Raw genomic sequence first — 24,774 nt, forward strand, 5'->3', positions numbered from 1 at the left:
ACGTTCAACTAATAACGTATTTTAAATGGAATAGTTAGGAAAATGGGAAAGCTCTGTACCTATAAAAAAAAAAAGGAACAGCAGCTACAGTGAATAGAGTTAGCAAATGAGTACTGGAAGGTGGTTTCTTGGAAAAGATTCTGGAATCATAGGTGAAAAGCAGCTAAAGGTGGGGCTCTGGTGTAAAACTTGAGTGGAATTGGGCATTTCAGTTTCACAGTCTAAAGTACATTCTCCTCCATGCTCATCCTGTAGAACTTTTTTATATGAAATGACGGCAAGACAGACAACATTTTTTTGTTTTCTCATTTTGTCTCATGACTGTGTTCATAAACTGAGGAGAGATTTCTACTGAAGCACTGCCTAGGATGCCTGAGCATTTCTGAAACGATTTCCTTTGTCCTTCCTTAGACCCCTGTGTGATGCCTACTCAGAATTCTTCCTCCAGTATCCATTGCATTGTGCTGATTGTTATTTATCAGTTTTGAATGTCACTATATTTTCTTCCTACACTCTTCAAGTATCTTCACAATCTGCCCCAAAATTTGGAGTAATATTGTGTCTCCTACAAATGTTGTCTCCTTCTGTACCACTTTTTGTACTAGATTATTTTAAGGGTATTTACAACCAAATGAAAACCACTTTCCTCTTTTGGATTTTCACCACAATTATGAATGACTACACGTTCTCCTGTTCAGTCTCTGTTAGTTTTTGGTCTTATGACATTGCTTTTCTCCTCACAACACATTAGGCAGTTTTGCTGTAAGCATTTAGTAAGAGGATTGTAAAATGTCTTTGAAAATTTGTCACCTAACCCATATATACACCCCTAGGCTTGTTTTACAAGAAAAAGTAGTTTGTCTTCTGCTTTAGTGAAAGAGAATAGCTTACAAAAATATCCCATTGCTTCCCCCCTTCTGAGGTGTTTTTACTATTTTTTCTTTTCTCTAATTCCTCATTTTAGAGCTCTTTTTCAATCTTAACAATTCTGTAATATTTACTCATTTCTACATTACAAATTGTTGTGTTTCCAAATCTAGTGAAACATTCTTTCCATCTACTGACTCACCTGTTGAAGACCTTGCAGCAGGCTGGCATTTGGCATTTTATTTTCCTTTCATTTATTCTGGTTCAGAATGAATTTGATACTGTGCCAGATTACCATGGTAAAAACAAACAAACAAAACACCAAACAACAAAAGAAACCCAAGAGCAAACAATGTTCTCTTTCTAGGCACAACACTTCATTAAAATTGGGGAAATGGCACTGTACCTAAAAGTAATGCTTTTCTTTGCTTATTGTCAAACTTGTGCCTGTAGTTTCACAAATCCTTCCTGCCTTATTTCCCTGTCACAGATTTAGAAGCTGGTACCCTCTTTCCAGCCTGCTGGACTCATTTAATCTGGATCATGGTACCTGTATTCTCACCAGCCTGCAAGTCTATTAAAAATCAGGCATTCTGCATAGCAGGTGGCCCTATATTTCATTAAAACCCATAGCAGGTGGCCACAGATCCAATGGCAGCAGTTCCAGTATAGGAACAAATTACCGACTCCATCTCCCATGGATGTGAAGGAAGCAGTGACTGTCTTAACTCCACCACAGGATGAAAGTAAGTCAATTCACAAATTAATGAGATTAGGCATTGCTTTCAAAGCATTCAGAATACGTATAAACGGTAGCTATTAATTATTGCAATAACTCACTGGGGCCGGAGCCTGCCTGGCTGGGGCTGTGGGTGGGAGGGTGGTGATGCCAACTCCTGTCCCCACGACAGCAGCACTGCCAGCTCTGGCGACTGCAGAGCAGCTCTTGCAGAACCTTGTGGTTTTCTGAGGGCTTTCACTCCAGAAATGGTGCGAACACCTTGAAGGCCTTGCTTTCCCCTCATAAGCTGATTATTCCCTAACGACTGTGGGAGCAGACAAGGAAGCCATAAAAGTCATTGCACTGCATCCTTTCAGAACATTGTTCTTAGCAATGTAATAGTTTTTATTTGGGGGCCAATTCCTGTCCTTGCTCCCGTTGTCGGGAGCTCTTTAGGGAGCTGCACCTCACGGAGCTCAGTCCAGATTAAAGGAGGTTCAGGAGGGATCTTCTCGCTCTCCACAACGCCCTGACAGGAGGGTGGGGCCGGGTGCGGCCGGGCTCTGCTCCCAGGGAACAAGGGACAGGACAAGAGGCAATGGTCCTAAGCTGCGCCAGGGGAGGTTTAGGTTGGACAGCAGGAGGAATTCCTTCACAGGAAGGGTGAAGATGTAAGTGTAAATTAACTTTGCAGTGAGGGTGGCTGAGCACTGGAACAGCTGCCGAGGACGTGGAGTCTCCCTCTTACGTGACATTCCAAATCCGCCTCGACGCGTTCCTGTGTTACCTGCTCCAGGTGACCCTGCCTGGGCAGGGGGGTTGGACTGGATAATGTCCAGAGGTCCCTTCCAACCCTAACAATACTAGGATTCTGTAATTAAACATTGGAACGAGCTGCCCAGGGAGGCGGCGGAGTCACTTGTCCCTGCAGGTGTTTCGGGACGTGGATCGAGTACCCTGGTCAGGCTGACGCGGCGGTGCCGCTCACAGCTCGGACGCGCTGAAGCCGCCGATCTTTGCCAGCCGCACCGACGCCGTGAGGGAGCGCGCGCCACAACCGCCCGCCCTCAGCGCCGCGTGCGGGCGGGAGGGGCGGCGCTGAGGCGGCGCGTGCGCAGCCCGCGCGCGGCGCCGGGAGGAGGCGGCTCGGGGGGGGGGTCTCTGCGCGCATGCGCGGGCGGGGCGGCCGCCCCCCCCTCCCCGTGTGTGTGTGAGTGAGGGAGGGAGTGGGGGAGTGTGGCCGCGGCCGCCCCGCGCCTGCGGAGCCGGGGCCGCGCACGGAGCCGCGCACACACCGCAGCCCCGCCGGCAGCACCTCCGAGCGGCCGCCCCGCCGTCATCCATCCCCCCTCTCGCAGGTGAGCTGCGCTGTCGCGGCGGGGAGGAGAAGGAGAAAGAGGAGGGAGCCGGCGCCCGCCTCCGCGGGGCTCATTGTCCGGCTCCTCAGAGAGGAGGAGGAGAGAAGAAAGGAGGCTTCACCCCGGCTCGCACGCCGGGCCTTGCAGGGCTGTTGCCGGCCGGGGATTGGAGGCGCTCCGTCCCCTCCCAGATCCGGGGAGGGTCCCGGCCCCCCCGGGGCTCCGCCGCCCACCTGCCGCCCTCTCCTCCGCCTCCTCCGCCTCGCACGGGGGTGGCGGGGAGCGGAGCCCCCTCTCGCCGGTGTGTACGCACCAGCCTGGCTATGGGACGGAGGCGTGCGGGGCTTGGGGAGAGGTGTTGGGCCCCCCGGTGCTTGCTTGCGGGGCTGAAGAGTGGCTTATAGCGTGAACACCCCAGCTTTGCTGTCTGTGGAGCCCTCGGGGACGGGGGTGTCGGTGCGTGGGGACGGGCAGAGCCGCGTGGGGCACCGCGGGGGCCGGAGGGCGGCCGGGGCGGAGCGGAGGCTGTGGCGGCGAGATACCGCTATCCATCGGTCCTGCCCGAGGGATGGGCCCGGGGACCGGGGCACGAGGGGCAGGGCAAGGCACAGGGACGCGGACACGAGCGGCAGGGCAGCACGGAGGGATGGGGACACGAGTGACAGGGCAGTGCCCAGGGATGAGGATACGAGTGACAACATGGGCAGTGGCTGTAAGCAGGGGGTGAGCACCACGTCGCACCACTTTCATGTAAACCAGGGTAATTTCAGAGCATGTTACCTTCCAGTAGACGGGAATCTGCTTTAGAGGATGGACAAATAGATGTCATTCATTAGACATGAGGCATGTTTAGCATTATTTCTTTTCTGGTAGCAGATGCTGGAAAAGCAATTCTGTAGATATATTTCAAACCACGATGAGTGGTGATGACAGGTAATAGTTTGGAGTAACTTGCCCTGTGGGTTTAATAGTAGTTGCAGGCCTGGTGAAATTCCGTGTGTATCTGTTTGAAGGTTTCCTGCACTGACACTATTGGAGAGATCGCTCTACTGAAAAAAGGTGCTTTTGCACAGGTCTTATTCCTGCACCCCTCTGTCTGTGCCTCTACTGAATTCAGGAGCTTTGCAATCACAGATAACTAGAAGAGGTGGAGACTATTTCTTTTCGAATGGGATCGGAGGATAACCAAGCAATCACATGTTTGATAGGCCTAGAGCTTTTCAGATTTTCTCAGGATTGGAAAATATGAGCTGCACAGTGATTATTTCCTCTTCTTCTCTTATCACTGCTTGTTTCTGCAGCTGACTTCATTTTAGTTGTACTGTGGGAGTGTTTATTTCTAAACAAACTGGCTATAACATTGTGTTCATGCTAACTGGTGGCTTGAGACCCTTTTTGCTATATAGACCCATTGCATGTTTTACTGGTTGTGCATAATTTCATTTAATGAACTTCAACTTACCAGGTGTTTGTTTTAATACATTATTAACTGTTTAACAAGGCATTAGAAATAATACATGGACCAAAGCTTGAAAACCACTCATGCATTTTTTCTCATGTATTGTTGTAAGGTGTAGTATCTGATAGCAGAGGACTTCCATAGGCACCTCTGCATGAGCTGTACTGCCTTGGACACTGCTTTTGGGAGTTGATTTGATCCACATGGGTGCCAAAACATCTGGACTGAGTTGGCACCATCAAGTGCCACAGCATAACATTGTACAGAAGTTGATAATTGTGATTTTTTTTTTTTTCGAGCAATGTGTCTGATTACTCTGGAAAGTATTTTGCATTTCTGGGCTATATCAGTAAATTCCTTTTTCTTTTTTTAAATTTTATTTCTGCGGTGGGCTTTTTTTTTTTTTTTTTTTTTTCTTAAGGAAATTCTTTGCAGAAGCAGAACTATTCCTGCTTTCCACAGCCTCTGCACATCCCTGCTCATGGGTTGTCTGCAGCCCTGCTCAGGAGTTGGCTAAAGCTGGGTCACTGGAATTGAGAGGGTGCCCTCTGGTGACATCTGTATTTGGAGTTTGGGCTGCATGTAAAGGAACACTCGGGCTAGTCTGGAGTGAAATACTCCCAGCACAGCTGGGGGTGTGTTCTGCTGGTGTGGCATGGCCGAGACGGGGGACAAGCACTTGGGAATTCACGTGGAGGATGTACAGCAGTCCCGTGGTGTCTGTGAGCCCCCTTGTGAAGTACTGTACCTCGTAATTTATTTTGCTGCGTTTTAATAAGAAATGTTTAACTCGTTCCAATGGAGACAATGCCCTCCCCCGAAAGAAAACCCCATTCCTGAGGTTATCCTGTTTACTCACCAGTGGGTTTTGTTTGTTTTTTGTTTGTTTTGTTTGGGGTTTTTTACCTGTAGAAATGTGGGGTTTTTCATGCAGAATTTTGGAGAGGTCTTTTCACACTTCTTTCTTGCCTGGTGACTAGGTTAAAAATGCCACTGTTTTGATGTTTTATTGATCTTTATGCTGCTTAGCACTAAGGAACAAGAATGAAGATACAGGGCTAACTTTAACTACTTGTGTAAACTTTGATTTTTGAAATCGGCTGTGTTTGTACAGAAAAGTAATGCAGTCATAGTGTGCTAATGTTCTGCTTGATGTGTTTGAATATTAAAAGATTTGAATTGACAAGCCACACCTCCATCTTAATCAGTTTGTTCCACGGTTTTTTTCCTTGAGATTAGGGGTTAATCTTTTCCTTTATATTTGCTTGAAGCTGAGTCATTTGAGCTCCTCCTTTCATTCAATAACTAAAGCTGAGTTGAAAATATCCTTTAGGGGTGGGGAGTGTAATTGGTTGCATTTTTCAAAGTATAAGCCACCAAAGGCATGATATAGTTATTGTCTAAGTGTTGGTTTACAGCTCTGGTAGAAAACAGACTTAAAAATGTATTTCCAAAATAATGAGGAAACATTTCTGTTAAAAACCTCTGCATTTAAATACCTGGAACTGCTGCAGTAGGAATCATCTTTTAATATAAGTGTGTGTGTCATAGTTACTGCATGAACAGAAGCTTTGTGGGCTTCATGTTTTGTCTGTTTATGAATTAATCACTTTAAGACTGCTGAAGCAAGTGTGTCTTAATGTTGCAGTTGGGCGTTTTAAGTAGATTCTCTGCATGCTCAGTCCCCTGGAACATGTGGATGTGTGGCTGCAGCTCTTTTTCCTTTGCAAAGGTCCATAAAAGCCTTGTAGGATTCTAGGGAGAGCGGCATTGGAGTCCTGCTGTGGGCAAGCTGTTCCCAGCTGGGGCAGCCCAGCAGGAAGGGGCCATGGGAGCTGCAGCAAGGCAGGGTGAAGTGTGGAAGGGCTCCCAGCGCTGGCCCTGGGCACTCAGGAGGAGCTGTGTGGAGTGGAGAAGGACAGGGAGAGGCTGGCCCGAAGTCCAGAACAGGGAGGGTATATCACAGTCATGGTGTGTTGTGAACGCTGGAGCTGTGGCTCAGAGGTTAGGATGGCATAAATGACAGGCATTGAACGGGCTTGTGGCCAAGGGAGGCTGTTCCCAGTCTGTGTTTCAGTTTACAGCACAGTTTGGCTTGAGAATGGGACCTGTTGGGTAAATCTTCCAGCACAGCAAATAAAACACTGCGAAGTCTAGTGAGTCACCATGAAGTGCTTTCAAATGCAGTGTTCCTGACCTGCATGAAAGGCTGAGCTTTACTCTCGTGGACTCACTGCTCTGAGGTGTGCCGCTCTAGTAAACTCTCAGCTGGTGTTTCCAGAACTCCCCACGGGCTTCCAGATGGGTTATAGACTGTTACATGGCACCACTGGTGTCTTGCTTGAACCCTTGGAGATGCCCTGAGTTTCCTCACAGCGTGCTTCCTACTCCAGCCTTGCTGTCTCTCTAACTTTTTACGTGTCAGTAACTTCAGCACAGACAAACAACAGCTCGATGCGTAAGGTGTACTTTTCCATAAGGATAGGATTCCTTTTCTCGTTCTATGTCTTTGTTGTCCTACAGTCCTGACTACAAGAATGACAGTTTAGGAAAAACTGGGAAAAGAAGCAGCTGTATACCTTGCAGGGCCTGGAGGCTTTGTCCTTGTTTGTGCAGGTCTGCACTGTTCAGGTGTGTTTTGGCTCTTTGTATCAACTGCATCAACAAGTCAGGGTTTCTTGCCCCAGAAACGCCCTGGCTGTGCTGCAGTGTTCACCTTTGGCTGGCACGGAGAAGCTCTAGAGCTGCTTGGTTGGAATATCAAGAAACTCTCTTATCAGTCCCTCCTGAGCATCATTTTTGTGGTTTAAAAACCTGTCTATTTCTCAGGGGTAAAGAGCAGCCTCCTTTGTTAAAGACTAAGGCTGTAACATGGCAGTTGATTTGATGCCACACAGAGAGAACAACACATCCATTGCTGCTTGATGGTCAAGGGGAAGCCTTTCCCTTTTCTCTTTTGCAGGCAGATGTTGCTTGCGGTCCCCTATGATAGGATAGATCTTGATTCAAACTCTTAAGAATAGTTATTTATTCTGTTTCTTTGAGTTGCAGGACTTGTGGCTTATTCTCCATGCCTGTTTCAGAATTTCGTATGTATTCAGAGGCACATACACATTCTGTAGGCAAGGAAAGCTTGAGATTGTGTGTGAATATGTGCCTGTCCTATTCTCCCTGGTCTGTCTGAGGGGACTGTGAGTCTCTCCCATGTATTTCAAGTGTGACCACAACAGTTAATGTAGCTCAGTGCCTCATCAGTATGTAGTTGAGATTTGAACATGGATTAGAACAAGCTGGCTGAAGTTCAATCCAGATAAAATATACATGACGATGTGGATGTAATTATCAGCCTCCCTAATTGAAGGGCTGCATTTGCCATTTGGTAGAAGTGTTAGTGCCCTCTGGTGACTCACGTTTATTACTTGTTCTTAGCAACCACATTGAAGCAATAAAATCAGTTTTTTAAGTCTTTTGAAGGCTGAGACCCCCCTCTACTGATTAGACTTGGAAAATTTGACTGGAAGTTGTCTTTGCCCTTCCTCCCATCGTTTTTAGATAGTATTGCAGCTCCTAGTGCAAGAAAGGAAGTATAACAATGCTGGGTCAGTTAAGGAGTTGAAACCAGCATGCCCAAGGCATAAGCAGAACTGCCAGTGAGGGAATTTGTTGAGCTTGCTATGAGGTCCTCTGCCAAAAAGTGGTTGGCCCAATTTATTAATTTCTTGGAGCTCATGAGTCTCTTGACTTAAACTTCTTGTCCTGTGTGTCTGTCAGCTGTCTGAGGGCTGAAGTGCTCAGAGAAGAAATGGGTAATAGGGCTTGCAGAGGAGAAACCTGAGATACCCTGGCTCTCCTGCTGTAATTCCATTTTAAAGTGATTTGGATGCAGGATGTGGTGCAGAAGGTTTTGCTGGCTTTGGAGCTGCCTCAGAGGTACTTACACTTTGGGATATGTATGTCACCTCTTTTCCTCTTTAATGGAGCTGTGCTATTGGCAGCAATCAATTAAGTCTGAAGTGACCTAGGTCTGGCTGTCCATGCTCTGACCATTGCTGTAGTAGTGTGGCATTAAAAGCTGTTTGATTTGTGCCTGCCTCATTATTCATTAAGGGACAGCGTGGAGACTCTGGAATCTGCTCTCATTGAAATGGGCTCAGATTGATTGTGCTGGGGAAGAAGGATATTGATCTTTTTCAGAAGTTGAAGGTGTATTTCTTAGATAATAGTGGCTAGATAAAACTGGCAGAGATCCTGAAAAAAGTGATCTTAATGCAGTTTGTAAATTGGATTGCTTTTATCACATTATGAATGTGCCCAGGGTTTGGGGTAATTGTCTAGACTATAGTATTATATTTTCATTTAGATTTAGAATTAGTGGTATAATGTCACAGAGTGACTGGACTCAGACCAATAAGTGAATAAACAGGACTAGTACAGAACACATTTTTTGCTGTGATACATCCTTTTCAGATTGATGTGTAGGGAGGCAGAAGCCTCCAGTGAAAAGCTGAAGGTCTCAAATTGCTGTTTTTCTTTATTAGCTTCAGATACGAATTTGTCTGAGGAGGTGTATAAGCACAGGTAGATTTGTGGGTTCTGTGTAAAACTCGAGTTTATAAACTCTGTAAATGGTTGTTTCTAGTCCACTTGGTTTATTGCAAGGTTGTTTGTGTAATCTTCTAATTGCTCTGAATTTCTGTTGCTTGCTTGATAACTTTGGGGTCCCTCACAGTTGTAACTAATCTAAGTTGGTTTGTAATTGAATTAGGTTGTGACCCCATGTGTAGTGAGGCAGTTTATTTATTGACTGCTCACTTCTCACCCTGTATTGGCAGAAATAGAGAGAGAATGCAGTAGAGAGAACTGCATCAGGGAAATTACCCAGCTAAGAAATTAGGTTTCTCCCCCTCCTTCTTGCCTTGTTTTTCAGTTTGATAGTTCCCCCAAACTGTTCACTTCACTTCAGCTATACAAAATCTTGGGCTAAGATTGTGGCAGAGAAAGGAACAGGAAAAAGCATTAGTGGTGGAGATGACTGGCAAGTATTACATTGCCATAAATGAGCTGAAATTAAGGGGAATCAAATGACACTTGTGTCCCTAGCTGGGTGTGCAAGTCTGGGAGCTTGGAGTAAACTTTGTTTCAGATTTTATGCAGAAAAAATTGAGGCACTTTAGGATCCTTGTGGCACTTCTGAAAGTTCCTTTTGCATAGAGCTAAACTCTACCACTGTTGCATCTTTTACAGAAGGCCGGTGAAGTGAGTTGAGAGTGATGATGGTGTTGGTGGAAACTTGGTAATATAGCTGATCATGTCCAGAAGTCTCTAAAGTATTTTGGAGATTGCAAAAGCATCTGCAGTTAGCAGATGAGAGGTGTTAGAATGCTGGTAGCATTGCAGTGTTTCCTACATATTTGTTGTGTATTTCAAAATTCACATAAATTCGAAGTGCCAGATCAGTAAAAGATAAAAGGTCCAAAGATTCAAGCTGCTCACTCTCCCATTACTGCATCACTGTTTTGTGCTGTCACTAATTAGTAACTTTAATATTATGAAGTATACTGATAGAGCACATGGTTAGGTGGATGACTCATAATTGTTGCACTTCCTCTCCCACTGTCAGGTAATTCACTTTCCCTGTGTGGTTAGAGGGCACCTGAACAGTGCTGCTCTTGCTGGCAGGTCCAGAACACTCTGCCAGCAGCCACTTTTCCCATGTGCTTTATTGGTAAGTCTACCTGAGTGGTGGCAGCTATCTCGTTTATTTTTAGAATATTAGTCATGTAATTTTAGACTGACCGGTTTGTTTAGGTGTTAGTCATCAGGCTTGTCTGGTAAGTACCTCTAAATAATTTTGATACTATTGATCAGACTTCTGCAGAAATGTGCCAACAGGCATTTTGGAAAAGAATAATGGATAAGAATAGAATCCATTGAGTTCAGTCCTTCCATGCAGTTGAAGTGATTTGCAAGTATTTTCTGGAGTTCAAAGTGCAAAATTACTGAAGTATTAGCAAGATTTCTTCTTAGCTGCGCACAAACTCTCTGCTTCTGAGAGACATGAGTGTGGTGGACAGTGAGCAGCCTGAAACTTGAGGCATTTGTTAGGATGGGTAAAACCTGGCCCTTGCAGGTCTGCCTCAAGATAAAATGAGGTTAAACATTACCTGGCTATAAGGCTTTATTATTATTACCTTTTAATATGTCATTCACTGAGGATGTCAGGTGTGTGGTTTCTTAGGAAACTGTTTTCTGTGTTATTTATGTAATAGCAAATGTCCCTCTGTGGTGGAAATGTTTTTGCTACTTTGTGTTTGAAAAGTGCTTTGCTCACCATCCATTGCTGGTTGTTTGCTCTGTTGATGATACATAATTTTTTATAATCCTCCTTTGGGGATTTTTTTCCTTCCTAGACTGGGCCTATTATGGATTTACTTTGTACAGATTTTGCCAGGAAGCTCTTTGATAGTAGATTTTGGTATTCCTGGTGATAAGCCTCACTAAGTTTTTAAATGGTGCTTTAAACAAATACATATTGTGTTACATTGGACAAAGGAAGGTAGCAGTACCAAATCTAATCACAGTATGAAACTGTTTATCTTTTAAACCCTTAGGTAGCTGTAGGTGTGCTGGCAAAAGATGATTTTATTTGTGGAGATTGTTCAGCTCTACTGCCTATATCTATTAAAGTGGTCAAGTATCCACCTGGAATAATTTTAAAGGAATTTGGAGAGGAAAATGATGTTAACCAAATTGTAGTCAGGAGATAAAACAAAAAGGCAGGCTTGATAAGTTTTCACTGGAGATGGGTACCAGAGGTACAGTGTTTTCCAAAGCTGAAGGCACATTAAAGCAAGATGAAGTGAAAAAAGCTACTTTTGAGGTACAGTATTTCTTTACCTTTGAGGAATGGCAGGTAAGCAGCTGGAGTGCTCCAGGACCTGCTTGTGTGCAGCTTCCTCAGTGCCTGCATGTAATGACTTGCCCTTGTACTTAATTAACTTGTTGGCTTTTTTTAATGTCGATAGGGTCTGTGTGATGACAGAACTTGAACTGTATTTCATGCTGTGACTTGCCTTTAATACTTCTGAAAAGTCAATCTTGGCTCTTTTCTGAAGCTGTCTTAGTGGTGGGAAGGCTTCTTCAATTAGGACTTAGTTCATGTTTCAGATAAGCCAATTTAATTTATCTTCAAAGAGGTATTTCTATGGCTGTGTATAAGCTGGTATTCAGGGATGGGAGTTTAAGAAGAGAGGTCTAAAACTGTTTGAGACCAGCAGTTGGAACTGTTTTAATTTCTTCTGGTTTTGGTCATGCATGCTACAGCATGGGAGGGAGAGGGGAAAGAAATATCCACGTTTTTGTTGTTGCATATTGCTAAATTATTTTTTTGTATGTACAATGGAAAGTTTTAAAGTATTTAAGGTGACATTATGTCAGGGCTTATGAGAAAAACTTAGCAGGTGTGCAAAACGGGTATGAATTCTTAAGCATGTTTAAACTGAAAGGAGTAAACTATGTGCACTATTGATCTGAGGCTGACACGTTTTGTTGAAGAATAATTCTTGATCTGAGTTGCGTCACTTATAAGACAGTAAAGACATTAATTGAAATGGCATTGTTGAGGCAAAGTAGGTAGCCTTGGAAAATGTGCAATCTGTTGTGCAGATCTGTATGCTGATACGATTCAGAGGTGTGTTGTATTTGTGTTACACTGTTAGACAGACGTAGAAATCCAGTTGGCATCTGTTAAGTGATACTGCTAAAAAGGGAAGATAGCGCCTTGCATTATTTATCAGACAAACATAAGAGATGTCTTGCTAAGCTATTGTATTCACAAAACTTTTGTTAAATCCCTCATTTGTAAACAAAGGTATATTGTAGAAGGGTTTAGACCTTTATTTCAGCTGTACCTGTTTCTTTTTTAAAGGTAACTCTTGTTTTCCTGACTTAGGAAATGATTTTGCTTACTTTTTGTTTGTCTCTTTTTATGAGGTAATAATCTTAAATGGAAAGCAGAACCAGGCAGTAGTGGAGTTAAAGGACATGGACAGAGGTGAGATCTCTCCGGGGACCAGGAAAAGACGGGCTTGCCTTGCAGCCTTGGGATTTGCCAGAGTTCTGTGTGGCTTTCAGGTGTCAGATTTCTGTGTCTGCTACTGAGTGTCATGGATATCTTCCTGATTTTACTTGAAGTGAGGGAGGGAAGATGAGGAGAAGTGATGCACCTCAGCAACTGAAGTTTTAGTTGCTTGTCTCTTTCTCTGGTGTCATCTTTCCCTATTACGTTCCAGCTCATTAATGGAATTGGATATCTTTTTTTCCCCAGGGCAGCAGGGTGTGTTTCTATGATCTTATCATTAGATTTGCTGATCACTGTTTCTTTGTGGCTTGTCTTTATTTCTTATTCTCCTGAAGTTGGTAGAAGTGCTTTGCTTACAGGAAAAAAACTGCTGTCTTTTGGAATTCATAATTAGCATCTTCTGCGATGATGAGGAGGTTGATGATTTTTAATGTGACGTACTTAAAATCAGGGAACATATCATGGAAGAAAGAAAGGAGTCTTGCCTAGGTTGGAGATGCCACTTGTGAATTGTGTTCTTTTTTGGTTATGGGGCTGGGTTGAGCATGTGCTTGGGTCCTGAATTGGCTTCATTTGTCAGTGAAGGAGCTGGTTTATGCAGCAGTCTGTGGTAGAGCAGCCCTGCTGTCTGATGTTTCCCAGCTCTGTCAGATTCATGGTGTTTATTAGCCACACAAAACTCTGCTGTAAAACCCTGCGCTGTTGTTTGTGAACAAACTAGGTTCTTCTGTCAGAAAGACCCTGTAAATCCCTATATGAATACTGCGTTTAAATTGGCAGTTGTGTTGCCTGTTTTTGCTTAGGTAGTTTTTCTTTGTTGTCTTGGAGGTATTGAAAGATGAATTTGTATAGGTCATTAAAATATCTTTGCTTTTAAGTGATAAAGCTGTTTCAAAAGTATCACTGGCCAAAACACACTAACCTTGTTGTGGCTGTTGACTTCACAGTATTTCAACTGTAAGATACTGATGCCCCATTGATGATGTGGCTGGTTCTCTTTTATGTTTAAATAACAGCAGGACCAGCCTGAACCTCCCCTAACTTGGCAAGCTGAACATGAAACTAAAAGATAAAAGTGTTTTCAAAGTGCAGCCAAGGTCCAGCCATTCTTTCAGCAGGTAAGAGGCAACTTGCTTTCTGCTGGTATAGAATGGGGAAATGCATTAGTAATTGGTGTTTTGCTTTGGTTTTTTAGTTTGGTGATATGGATGATCTGGACTTTGAGACAATACTGAAAGCTCTTCATTAGTTTCATTTATATAAATATATATATTAAAAATATATACATATATACACACACACACGTATATATTTAATTGGGTTCCCTGTCAAACTCACCTAGCTGAGTTTTTCCCAGCACAGCTTTCTCTTCATTGGGGCTTTTTTGTTGCTCAGGCAAGGCTGCTCCCTTGTTGGTGTCCACTCATCCTTCTAATGTTGACAGATTTCCTTGTACCTCCAGAACAAGGACAGTTTAATAACAGTAATGACAAAGCATCATCAAATCCTTTTACAAACTGTAACTTTGCCTACTCATTCCAAATACTTAAAAACAATTGCTCAGACCCTTTCAGTTCTCTATGTTAGTCATGGTCATTTTTGCATGTTTTTGCTCCTATTCAGGGTGAATCTTGCATGAGAGCAAAAATGCTTGTCGTAGCTAAGCTACATGTTTATGTGACGTAATTTTTGTTTTAAGGAAGCAATACAGGGCATGGCAGGGCTCAAAGAATTGTTGTATTTTCATTTAGATGAGGTGAAGAATTCACTTCCACTGGTTTGTCCAGAATGACCAATGTCTGTTGCTTTAGTAAAAGCCAGTGGTGTTGGGTATTTTGGGCCAGAAGATGTTCTCTCTGCAGATGGGGGAAAAAAGATGTTTGTGCAAAATTTAGGGCAGAATTCGTGCAGGATTTCCTGCCAGAAGTTGCCGGGGAACAGGAATCCTTACCTGGCAGGTGTCTTAGGATCTGAGGATCTTTGCTTTAGTTCTTCTAATTGTGTTTTCCTCAAGCTTTGTGCTACTTTATCACTGTGATGGTTTTGGTGAACCTGGAAAGGAAAGCAAATCATGTTCCAATCATTTTGCTAAGATAAGAGATTTTGGCTATTACTATCAGTGAAGTAGCAGATAGGGGACTTTTTTGGAAGGTTCTTATCTGTGAGCTTTTTAAGGATAAAGTTACCATCACCTCATGGTCACATGACAGTGGGTTTTATATCCCTACTTGTGATAACCTGCCCTGTCATGCTGTGCACTTTCTTGCATTATAGCATTTCAGGTTTACTTTTTATCAGTTAAAAGATTAACAAAAAGATGAATATAAATCTCTTTTTAGTTAAATAAAATGTTAAATGGCATGATTTCCTTAAAAGGAAAGTGTTATCTGCTGTAAACCAGTAGTTTACACTCAAAACACCATTTTCCTTCAAACCTGTCATAACTATATTGTTTACAGGATACCTCTGTCATTACTCTTGGAGTCAAGTTTCCAGCTTGCACGTATCTGCACTTAAATCAATCTTTAATATCTGCTTTCATTGATTTGGCAGAAATGGACACAGCTGTGTGTCATGAGCTTAAGGATATGTTTGAGTGATAATTATCCAGTCATCTACTGAATAGCTCAAATATCCAAGTGGTTGGGTAGGATATCACTTGTGAACATACTGTGCTAAATTCACAGTGCTGGAATAATCTTAAAAATCCTTCTTGACAGTCTGTATCGAAGGCATGTCATTAATCTTACCCCTGCAGTGCCTTTCTTTTGGTTTTGTAACAAGAATTTAAGGCTTGCCTTTACTGCCCTTAGAGGTATACAAATGATTTTTTATAGCTGGTTCTTACTCTTTGCCAGCTGTGCTCTTCAAATAAATGCTTGTGCTGCTGTATCTCAGTGTCTTTTTGATGTCTTCTGGAAAGCATTGTATTCTACATCAGTTACACAAGTTCTGTAGATATTTATTATGTCATTCCCTCTTTAGGGCAGATCCTTTCATCAATAATGTAGATAGATGGCTTAGAAATGACTCCAGCAGGGCTCTCATTTATACTGCCCATTTACCTGAAATCACATCGAGATTTTTCTGGTGACTGGACTATTATTGCTAGTGCACAAACAATAAATGGGTTTACCAGAATTTCAGGCCTTTAAATAAATTCTTTGTCTGCCTTGAGTGTCTTAAAGAGACACCATTGCCCTGTGGTCTACTATAAGTTTCCATTTTGATAACAAGAAAAAAAGTCTGATACCATCTTAAAAATACAATATCCTCCTTCATGAAAACATTCACTCTGAATTATTTCAGTTGAAGGAAACATTCTTGGTCAACAGTTTCAGGCACTTTTGAGTGTGTCACTGGTAAATGCTCAGTCCATCTGAGTGTTGGGGTCCTGTATTTGAACCAACTTGGTTTCCAGGTTTCTGTCATGTTTTATTAGGCAGATGCTTTGGTGGTCACCAGTTGCTGACTGATCTTGGGTGGAGAAAGGGATTTAACATTAAACGATGAGTATTTGGGTCTTTATCTGTTCTCTTGTGTGAGGCCCTTCCCAAGGGAGTTAGAAATACGGGAAGAGGTGAATGGGCTGCTCACATTGATAAGTGACTGGTTTGTGTGTTGTTTGCTTGTTGAAATTGTCTGCCCTGGGCTTGGCACACTTCCATGAATGACTGCAGGGGACAGTGACACAGGCAGAGCCAGCTCTCTTCCCCAAATGTCTCTTGTAGTTTCCCATAATAGTCATCATACCAAACAACCAATTCATAGGCTGATAGATTTTTTCTTTTCCTGTTAGCACCATTTCTATAGCAACGGTGCATATCGATGCATGATGTTCAGAAAAGAATAATTACAGAGACCATCGCTAAAATGTTGCTATCCCAGGTTTTATTGGTAAATAAAATCTCTCTGAAAGCTGGATTTCAAACCAGGCTAAGATATTGTGCGTCCTCTCTGAGAAAGGTCCTTAGTGTCTGGTAATGGCTTGATAAAGAAACACAGTAAAATGTTCTCCCAACAGTATTTTCTTCTGCGTGAGAAAGTCAGGCGTTCAACAGAGGAGGAGTTTTGACTTCTTTTCCATAAATGTCAATCTTTTTTGCCATATTGTACAAAGCAAAGGTGCAGTCAAGGCTGGTGGATTTACCAGGTCCTTAATTCTGTGGATTTGGAGGCTGTTACTCAGCAACAGTTGGGACTTTCTCTTTTCTCTCTTGTTAAAAATCTGTCCTAGGATGATTTGGTCATCTTAATTTTGGCTTGAATGTTTGCAATTTTGACTCTAGCACTTAGTGCCTACAGGAGTGGGCATGGAAATTCGAGTTTTCTTTACATCCCTGTGTGATGTGTAGGGCTTAGTTTTTGTCAAGTTTTTTCCTACATGTGCTTTTGGCGTATGATGGTGGTGATTGCTGGTATCAGAGTTCCAGCAGTCTATTTGCAGTAACAAAGCTCAGGCTGTCAGTTGTCATTCCTGTCTCAGAAGTTACAAGTGTGCCATTGTACATGAAAGTATATTCAAGTCTTTTTCCCAAATCTTTTTCCTGTGAAACACTTTCTTTTCTGGGAGAAGGATGCCACCTGCATGGATTTCTTTGCAGATCATTACAATGATTTTCTTCAAGTCTGCCTTCTGCTGATGTTTTTTGTGTTGCCTTATTGAAAATAATAATGAAAAAAGGCTAGGAATATAGAAAGCAGCTCTAGAGTTGCACTATGAGAGGTGATATTTTTGCTGATGCACAGTCTTTATAATTCTTCCCTATTCGTGTGTTGTTTGTATTATCCTCAGACAAAGCCAAACTGGATCTGAGTACCTCTGAAAAGACTTAGTGGATCCTGAAGTCCATGTTAGCAGCATTCAGTGCTCCACTGTTACATGCTCTTAAGTGTGATTTCCCTGTTCAGAACGGTGTCCACAGATGTGTTCTTCCTTTATTAACTCCACTGATATTGTGCATGCACTTCTCAGCCATAATAACACTTTGCAAACTGAGCATCAGTTAATCAGTTAATCATTTACTGCTCCTCTTGTTTGCAAACAAACTTGACAACTGTATTGCTCTGTGGTGGAAGTCTTGGAAAATCCAATTGGGGAAAGATTATTGTCTTACAGAACTGCCTAATTAACTAAAAATACTTGTTTCTAGTTTAAATCCTATTTATTTTCTTTGCCATCTTTTTACTTCTTATTTTTAAAAATAAATATTTCCTTCAGAAATGTCTCTAGGTTCTGTTTTCTCCTGTTGTGCGTCTGGGGCAAGGAGGGATTCTCCAGTTCCTCACTGAGCAAACCCGTATTTCTTCTTCAGGATGAAAACAAATTTTGCTCAAAGAGGTTAAACTTTTGGTTGGCTTTAGTTGTGGGAGGGAGGTGAGGAAGGTAGAGCATTACACTTTCGATGTGCTTTCTGTGCTAAAAGAATTCCCTACTGCTTACTCTTTTGGCATATGGGAAAGAAACCATCCTATGTTTCATAAATTCAGAGTTTCATTCTCGTGGTAGCAACTGCAAAGTAATAGGCAGATCCAAAGGAATACAACTTTCTCCTGTGCACTTTTCTCAAGAACTACAAACAGAGGCTTCTTGGTGATCTCTGAAGGAAGAAGCTCCAGGGGCCTGATGATTTGTAAGCAGTTTGTGAGCAGAAAGTTCTTCAGGCTTTGTGCAGGTATTGTCTTAGTGCACCTACATTTTGTCTTTTAACACTCAGGCGCTGCTGGAGAGGCCTTTTGTTAGCAGAAAGTCAACCTCTAATGAGCACAGGCTAAACCTAAATAGCATGTACACATGTCCACATTTTTGGCTTACTCCATTTGTTGCCTGCATTGATCCTTTTCCTTCTGCTTGATTCATGGCTTGGTGAGGGCTCGGATCTGCCACCACTTGCAGCTGTGTACCAGTTCTCATACTAAAATTTGTTGCCTTATGCTAGGATATCTCCCAGTTAAGTCTTGGCCCTGAGTCAGTCCTCTGAGGAAAGCTGCTTTTGAGTGGTGGAAGTCAGAGCGGTAAGGATCTCTTTCTTATTTGTGTGTAATTAACCTGGAAAATTTTCCATTTTGAGCAGAACCTCTTGATTGTTGTTGCAAGTCGATGACAGACTGAGATAGTGGTTTGGATTTTGTAATAGGATTTGGTAAATGAGTAACTTGTGCCCTGGAGAAGGATATTTTGGCTTTCAGTTTTGGTTTTTCTTTCTCTGTCTCATCCGAGGAGAGGGGAGCTACAAGTTGTACCAGTTCTTGAGATTAAAAAGGAGAGCAGTAGGTACTGGAGAGCCATGGAGAAGAGGCCTATATAGCTGGAAACCAAGATGTGAATGAGATAGAGCCTTGCTGTTACCTTAATGTTATCTCTCTGTTTCTTTCTTTCTCCCCCAGCCTCCTTCCATTCCCAGAGCAGGGAAATGAGGTACATAAAAGCAGCAATAGGATTTATTCAGAACAAATTATAGTGAAAGTGCTCTGTGAATAGTGTCTTCTTAAAGAGTAATAATTTCATCTAATTGACAGGTAAAGCCTTTTCTAAGGTAGAAAAAGAGAATCTAAATTTAAATGAACATATTTAAATGAAGCTTCTTTTTTTATTTAAAACATCAGTGTCAAACCTAATGAAAGACTTTTTTGTTCCCTTTCTTGCTATTCCATGGATTCTAATTTCATCTGTCTTGGAGCTTAAGCAGCTGATACTGCTGTGACTGTTGTGCAACAGATGCTTAGGGGAAGAATGTGTGTGTGACAGAAGTGAGCACAGAAGTGCTTTGAGTTTCCAGCAGGAGTCTGTGTCACTGGGTCAGCTGTGCTGCTGCTGCAGCACCCTGGGACACTGCTTCTGGCAGGAACTTAAGCAGCTACAAGATATTTGCTATTAGTGGTGTCTGAAAACTGTTTAAGAATCCAATTGCTGTTATTCAGATTTTGAGCATAAATTTGCATTTTGTTCTTCTGGTTTATCTGCGTTTCATGCTTCTGGCTTAACTTCCTGATAGTTAAATGTGGCAAGTGTCTTCCCGCAGATCTCAGTTTTGTACCATAAGCAAGCTGAGGTCTCGTGGGTTCCACTTAGGAAAGAAATTTCACTGTCTTTAGAATACCTGCAAGCCCTTCTGTGCATGCATTTCATGGCAAAAATGTTTTGGAAACAAGGTGACCAGAACTGCATAGAGCACAGCATCAGTGTCTCTTTTGCAGTGTTTTGCAGGTAGCATTGGTCCACAACTAATGCAAATACCTGGGTCTCATGTGGCTACTTCATGGTTACAGCTTTAGTGGCATCATTTCCAGCTGAAATTCACAGCAGAAATTTTACAGGAGTCAGCTACAAGAGTCCTTTAATGATTGACTTTTTTTTTTCATTCTTCTGTCCATCAGATAGTTCTATTTGTCCTGTATTACATTGCTTTCCTGTATTTCTTAATGTTTTTTTTTCTAATATTTCTAATGGTATTGCATATTTAATAACTCTTAGTAATTTTTTTTTAAATATTATGCTTCCCTCTCTGTTTTTGTCATGTCTCTACCCAATGTGTGTCTTCCTGTGTCTCTTATCTCAGTCTTCACTGGTGGTAAATTAGGCAGTGCTTTGGCAAGATTCACACATCTGGAGATTTCATAGTGTGAGATTTTAGGTCTGGGATTTTATTATTTTCAGTGATGAATTTCCTGCAGGAGAATGGAAGTAGTATTAAGTTGCTTGAGCTTTTATTTTATGGCTTTTGTGGAAGTTACTATTTTTATGAATTTTACTATTTTAATACCATTATGCTTTCTGAAACTGAATTAAAGCATAGCTTTAGGTGATTTTCATTTCTCTTCTTTAAGGATACGTACATACTGTCTTTATTGGTACAGTGCAGTAGCTTGGGTGGGTTTCTGCTTTGGTGGCTGGAATGTGACACTGAAGGATACGGTTTGGAAGGTGCAGTTTGTTTTTTCTTCTTTGTTCTTTGCCTGTTCCTTGATGACTCTCTGCTTCATTTTGGGGCTTTTATGTTCCTTGCGTCCTCTCGTTTTGGTGTGGAGTGTGTGCTTTGCATTTTTTTAGTATGTTTGGTTTCTTAGTTATTTTCGTTGTGAGTTGTGTTGGTCTTAGCAGTTGTCTCAGCTTTTACCTTTTAGATGATAAGTTTTCCTGCACTCTCTAGTTTCCACAAGATCAGGAACTCAGGTTCATTTTGTCTGGAACAGATTCTTTTGGTCCTTAAACTCTTTGGTAGTGACTCTGCATTTATAGTTAATAATGATCCATGCAAGGCACTTTTGTTTTCTTAATGAGGATTTGTGATCAAAACAAATGACACTTTGTACTGACATTATGAATAAAAACAAAGAGGATATTGGTCATCTTGACTCTTGAGCTGTTCCTAAACTTCACTGTGTTCGTTTCCTCAAACCTTTTGTACTGTTCTGGGCAGGAAGTTTCAAATGTAATGGTAAGGATTGTCTTTTAAAATGCTGTTTATACAGTATTTTTGGGACAGTGTTTGATCCAAAGTGAGTCAAGAACATCTGCTGTGGAAGGGAGTGAGGCATAAGTGTTCTGTGAGAGTTCGGTACTCTCTGCTCAGGTTCTTTCAGGTATTCCACACGTGGAGGGTGTAATGCTTAATGCTAGATTAACCATTTGAATATAGCTGATGTTACAGAGGATTTCTGATTTAGCAGTGTGATACAAAGTACACTGAAATTGTGTACTTAAAAATGCAAGTTCAACCTAGCGAACTCCAGCAGTGCATTATACAGAACACAACAGCAGTGAGATCCCCAGTGCTGGTCTCTGGAGTATGCTCACTGTCACGATGCTGTGTCCCCGGTCACCAGGAAGGAATGCGTGTGCTGGAGGCAGCTCAAGCTCTCTGAAATTCCTTGGTTCTTTTGTAGAGCCACGTTTCGGCTCCCGGTGCTGCCGTGGCTAACCCCGGCAGGAGTGGCTGTAACAAAGCGCTCGGGGACGCATTTCCAGCACCGGTTGATTCACTCGGCCGGGACACAGTCAGTGGGTGCGCTGCACTGACAGAGCTGTTTATCCGAAACAAAAGGCGCTCTCTGCTCCCCTTTGTGCCCAGATCTGCTCAGATCCGCGGCAGCTGTGCTCGGCACACCCTGCTGCTGCCCTTGCTCGTCCTCACTCGATTCCCTTTGCGGGGATCTGCAGCTCAGTCGCTGCAAGGGAGTGATCAGCAGCACAGCCCTGGGTGAATTTGCAGAAAAACTCACTGAAGGCAACAGACCCTGCTTAGTTGTGCTGGCTTTGGCAGGGATAAGGTTCGTTTTCGCCACAGTATTTAGTGTTAGGGCTGTGTTTTGGATTTGTGCTGAGAACAGTGTTGATACCACAGAAATATTTTGGTTACTGCTGAGCAGGGCTTACAGAGTCAAGGCCTTTTCTACTCCTCATCCCACCAGCAAGTAGACTGGGGTGCACAACAAGTTGGGAGGGGGTAGAGCCAGGACAACGCACCCCAACAGGGTTATTCTGGGCCATATATGTAATAATATAAATCTGGACGAAGAAGGTGGAAGGCATGACATTTGGAGTGGCTCTTGCCTTTCCAAGTCACTCTTACACAGGATGGAGCCATGCTTTCCTGGGGATGGCTGAACACCCATCCAACATTTCCAACACTTCACCGCAGCGAATTAATTCTTTGCTTTGCATGAGCACACAGCTTTTGCTTTCCCTACTGAGCAGTCTCTGTCTCAACCAATGAGGTTTTTCACTTTTATTCTGCTGATTTTCTCCTCCATCCACTGTGGAGGAGTGAGTGAGTGGCTGCATGGGGCTGAGTTGCTGGCTGGGGCTAAACCACAACAATGGTCTGGATATTTTCATTGTTTGGGTGTGATGAATATTTGTATCAGTATTTTTAGTTTGCTTGCTACTGTAGACTGTGAATGGCATGAAGAGGTAGGAAGATACCACACAGTGTGTCAAGGCTTCAGGTTCGCATCGATGCTTAGGTATTTTGTGCATCATATAAAACACTCAGTTCCACATGTAATTCATTTCTGAGCACAAAGGCATTTATTAAATTGGAGAGGAGAAGCAGACTGGAAGTTCAAATTACTCAGTGTAATTCAGTTTTGGTAATTGGATATAGAAGGTAGGCAGTGAACACTGTGACTCACTGTTGCAGTGTGGTGACAAGTCACTTCACAGACCCAGCTGTGCTGCTCTGAACTTCTCTGCTCTTGATCACTTGCTGATATTGCTGTTCACGAATTGTTGTAGTGTTGAGCAGAAGGATGGTACAGGAAGCAAATGATTTAGTTATTCTGGTGTGAGGATGTCTTCAATATTTGTCTCAGTGGCACATTAACCAAAACTGTTGCTGTGACTTCCTGTTACGGGAGCGGTGTTGTACTTTTGAAAGCTGCTGGACATGAGAACATTGTCAAGGTTGCCAATTCTGGAACTTTTAAGTTGATAATTATGTATTTATAGCAGTTCAGTACTCATTCAGCTCCTTACTGTATCTTCACAAAGTGTGAAAAAGTATAAATGTATTCAGACTTACTCTTCTAATCAGCAATGGCACAAAATTATCATTGTGTGGACAGCTTGATGGCAGATGTTATATTTTGTAAACTCCGTTTCCTTTGCGTGGAGGGTTTTTTTCCTAAGTGATTTTCTACTTATTAAAAAAACCCCAAAACAACCAAACAATGTTTGTGTGCCTCATAGAGGTCACTTCTCAGCATAGTGGCCCACACCTCACTAAGAGACAGAGTTCTCTCACCCCCCATCACAGTAGAAAAGGAAATCCTGGATCAGCAGGCAGCACTGCTGTGCCTTCCAGGCAGATCCTCTGAGGTGGAAAGTCAGGAATATGGGGAGGAAGTTCCTGTGGGTGGCTGTGGGTTATGTGAGAGTAATCACTGAGGAAACTGCTCTTCAGCATTTGCTGACAGAGGAGTTAGTTTGCTCTTGTTGATGTGAGGCTGAACTGCCAGCTCCATAGGTTTCTATGATACGTGTTATTTCTTTTAATTAGCACCATCCAAATACCTCAAAAAAGTCCCCAGAGCTCAGGTTTTTATTTTTCCATGCACAGAAGGACATCCATGATTCTTTCCCTTTTTGCCTCTGATTAGTATGGGGAAGGGGAACAATTGAGGCCAATGTGAGCCAAGGGTCAAATATATAACCTTAATTTAAGATTACACAATTTCCTCGTGCTCTCCATAACTGTATCATACAGAGCCAAAATGTCAGCTTTCCTTAAAAATACAGTGGTTAAAAAACCCCAAATTTTTAAAGTGTAGGGTTTTTTTAACAGAGGAGATTACTTTGGGATAAATGTACCATTTTGAGCATGAAACTGGTTTTGAAGATGTGATACCTCTGTCCTCTACTGTCACTACAGAAATGAAACTTGTAAGGCATCTGAGTTTTATTTCTGTGCTTTTCCCCTCAGTAAATGAAAAAGCTGTAGGAGAGAGGCGTTGGGGAGCTGTGCATTTGGCAGCACTCCACAAGCCAGTCTGAAGGTAATTGAGATGGGGAAGGACAGGACAGCAGTGACACTCAGAAGCCACAGATGAGATGTTTTTTCTTTATGTGGTCTGTGACTTAAAGCTTAAGTGCACTTGAATGCATTTTTAGTGGAGGAATCAGTGTTAATTAAAGCACACGGGCTGGGAGTGACACATGAAGTGAAATGTAGCATCCTCTGTCCTGTGAATGAGGCAGTTCTGTCATGTTTTCCAAAACAACAAAGAGTAGAATGTGGGTGGCTGTCCTGAAGTGCAGAAGCACAGCTCAGATGGGACTGATAATACTCAGAAATACGTGGAAGCTGTCGTGTTTGACTGACACTTACCACATTGCTCTCTTTCACTGTTTTCCTTTCTGTATTGCAGTCTTATGGTGACACTTTAAAGTTTGAGGATATTTTATTGCTGAAATACTGCTCTTTTTTAGGCTATTTTCTTATCTAAATATTGCAGTTTCTTGCCTTCTAGGCTTGTCTGTCTGACATACTTGGTTTAGGTCACTTTGAGATGCAGCTTTTCAGATTATTTTATTTCATTCCTTAGAGGCATTAAGTATGAGCAGCTGTAATACTGTTTTGTCATGTGGAATTACCCAGTTACCTGTCACTCCTCATTTATTTTCAGACCATGCAATAGCTCTGAATTAAACTACAAACCAAAAGTGAATTTCGTAAACAGCAGCAACTTTGGAAGCAGTCACAAGTGCTATAGACATAGATCTGTGGAAGCTGATTTATAGTCGTTTTCACACTAGAGGGCACTAACAGCTCATTAATTTAAGCATAAA

At 42.5% G+C, this 24,774-nt stretch overlaps 1 protein-coding gene across 6 annotated transcripts in view; it reads left to right on the forward strand.

The window, feature by feature from the left end:
• The first annotated feature begins 2,718 nt into the window (after positions 1-2,718).
• The window catches only part of RALGPS2 (Ral GEF with PH domain and SH3 binding motif 2), a 111,302-nt gene continuing 89,246 nt past the window's right edge, over positions 2,719-24,774 (forward strand). For 2 of the 6 annotated variants that reach the window (XM_063406566.1, XM_063406570.1), the window contains exon 1: positions 2,719-2,946. The gene's annotated coding sequence lies outside the window, so the exon portion shown is untranslated. The other 4 variants (XM_063406569.1, XM_063406572.1, XM_063406568.1 and 1 more) reach the window with 3 other exon arrangements.

The sequence above is a fragment of the Prinia subflava genome, chromosome 10, assembly GCF_021018805.1.
Source record: "Prinia subflava isolate CZ2003 ecotype Zambia chromosome 10, Cam_Psub_1.2, whole genome shotgun sequence".
Taxonomy (NCBI): Eukaryota; Metazoa; Chordata; class Aves; order Passeriformes; family Cisticolidae; genus Prinia; species Prinia subflava.